This window comes from Belonocnema kinseyi, chromosome 1 (assembly GCF_010883055.1).
Source record: "Belonocnema kinseyi isolate 2016_QV_RU_SX_M_011 chromosome 1, B_treatae_v1, whole genome shotgun sequence".
Lineage (NCBI taxonomy): Eukaryota > Metazoa > Arthropoda > Insecta > Hymenoptera > Cynipidae > Belonocnema > Belonocnema kinseyi.
Genome location: NC_046657.1, coordinates 105,369,670 through 105,372,779, shown reverse-complemented (window position 1 = coordinate 105,372,779; position 3,110 = coordinate 105,369,670).

Here is a 3,110-nt window from a genome sequence, read left to right as displayed (position 1 = left end):
GGAATTTTTCAAAAGATGTAATAATATCAATTGTATCGGAGATTGTTACTTTCGTAAAGAGACATATAAAGTCGAAACTCACTATGATGTCTTGGGGTTGCATGTGAATCGGTTGTATCTTTTTGATAAAGTCAAAAGAGTTTTGGACGCGAGTGATAGAGTTTCCTGTAAAAGTATTCAGTTCATTCGCAAGGCAGCATGCTAGCTTGTAAGTTGGTGAGTTTATTGCGCTGACGATCGGCCTGAGTGGAATGTTGTTTTTGTGGATTTTTGGTAGTCCATAAAATCTTAAAGAGATGGGATTAGCCGGTATTCATTTAGATATTGTTTCGCTGTCAAGTTTAGTGTCTTTTAGAAGGGTTTTTGTTTCACTGACTATTGTTTTTGTGGTGTACTTTTTAGGTTTTTGTATGTATCGTCAGTTAGAAGGTCCATGATTTGGCTATTATAGTTTTCTTCATTCATTATTACTTCTGTGCTGCCTCACAGGCATTATAGAGAGTATACATAAGAAAAACATAACCTGATACCTTAGTTTCAAGTTTATATTAATTATTAATTACTCTACGGGGAGAGTTTTCTTAATAAAACTAATACCTTTAGTAAGCTCAACAGTTCTCAAGGTAAGCTAATATCATCTTTAGCTTTTTTGAAACGGAGCATTGATAAAATCAATGTCTTAGAATTCTTACAATAAAAACCGTTGGGGAACATTGAAATCCAAATCAATATGTTGGCTTCTCTTAAAAGAAACAATACAACCTACCAAATTTTTCTTGCACACTAACTCTAAAAAACTATTAAAACTTCACCTTTTCTTGTCAAACAATCTTAGATTGGACACTTGATCTACATTGGACCGCATATCATTTTACCAATCCCAAAGGATTAAAGATATTTTTACTCAACAAAAAAACATTTAGCATTCCACTTAGGCCGATCCTCTGCGCAATAAACTCACCAACTTACAAGATATTACGCTTCCTCGCAGATGAAATGAATCCTTTCACACGAAGCTCTGTCACTCACGTCTAAAACTCTTTTGAACTTATCAAAAAGATAAAACAGAATTCACATTCAACTCCAAGGCATCATGGTGAGTTTCGACGTAATATCTCTCTTTGCGAAAGTACTACTCTCTTATGCAATTGATATTATTAAATACTTTGCAAGCTTCCTCTCCGAGCTCATACCTTTGATAGAGCACTGTCTTAATAATACTTACTTTTCGTTCAACAACCAATTCTATGAACAAACCTCAGGAGCATCAATGGGATCTTCAATCTCGCCTGTAATACCAACATATTTAAGGAACGTCCAGAAACCAAAATCTTCAATCAATCCAAGCTTATACCGGAATTTTGCTTCCGTTACGTTGATGACACTTTTGTCATCTGGAAGTTGAACAAAACGGAAAATCGCCTTTCTTGGACGTACTAGTTTGGAAAAGATCTAATAATACATTAGGACACGAAGTTTAGAAAAAAACCACACATACAAACAGATACATACTAGTACAGGTCTCCTCTCACCAACCCCCATCTCAAAAACAATCAGTCATCAACTCCCTTGTATACAGACCTGTCTCCATAGCAGATAAAGATAACTTACGAAAGGAATTACAAAACTTTAAACAAATTCTAATACAGAACATTTACTTAGTCAAACAAATTGATGAAGCCATAAGAAAATAATCCAAAAAACACGTCAACACAACGTACTGAAGAAACAGAAAAAGAGAAAAACAACCACCGTCCTACTCTTTATCCAAAGTGTCACAGAACAAATAGGAAGAATTCTCAACAAACATAACATACAAACCATATTTAAACCACCCGCGAAAACAGGACAACTTCTAAACAACCCTAAAGGCAAAAAGACACCTTTTAGTGATCCAGGAGTATATAAAATCCCTTATTATTGTGGCAAAATATATATTGGCGAAACCGGGACATCTGTGAGCAAACGAATAAAGAAACATGAGAGTAAAGACAGGCTAAAACATTTCACGCAATAGGACATAACGTTTTATTTGACAAAACAACCGTCATCGCAAAAACACGAGATAGTTTTCCAAGGAAACATAGAGAAACAATCGAGATCTTGAAGCACCCTAATAATATCAATAGAGACAACGACTATAATTCTAATGCAATGCTCTAACTGCAATGTTCACGACATGTCGGCAATATTCGTAGTTGTGTACACGATTGAAACCTGAAGTGCCTATCTTATCATTAGATAAAGATATTCTAATATTATATAATAAACAAAACAAAAAACATAAGAAAATTATTTCTGGAAAGATTGCTTTTTACGATTTTTAATAATTTTACGTTTTTTAACGTTTTGCCGCAGGAAATTTGAATAAAAACAATACAATAATGAAGCAATTAACTTTTGAGATTATAATTGTTTATATAATAAATTAATTTAATTAAAAAATGCAAAAGTCGGATATTTTTCGACCGAATTTTTTGTATCTCATTTTCTTTAAAGAGGAACTTATGATAATTTTGGATAAATGTTTAATTTGTTGATTAATCTTGTGATTTTTTAAAACAATTTCAATAAACAAATGCATTATTGGAGCGTCTGTCGACGAACATATTTTTTCGATGTCACACTTTTTAATTCGGATATTCATAATTAATTCAGCAACATTATTTTCTAAACTTAGCATCAAGTTCCTAATTTTAAAAAAATTACATCGAAAACAAACTTTTTTATTGAAAAATGCTTGAACCTGATCAAAACATTTTTTAATTAAATTTTTTTATAAGATTAACGATGCTAATCTCAAGAAAAAATTTCTTCATCACTAAATTGTTCTTATCTAAATTTCTTGCAGTATAATTTTTAAAAACGCAAAATAATGCAAAATCAGAAAAACCTTCTTTCAACAAATAAGTTGTTTGTACTCATTTCTTTTATCCAGTACATAAAATTCAAATGTGGGGCCTTGAGGCTCGAGACCGTCCACACCGTTGCAAAGATCGACTTGAAAATGTATACACGTGTAGATGAGGCACTAGAGATCGTTCCTACCGCAACATAAATCACTAATTGATAATAGCTTTTGTTTAATAAATAACCCCAAATAGCATTGA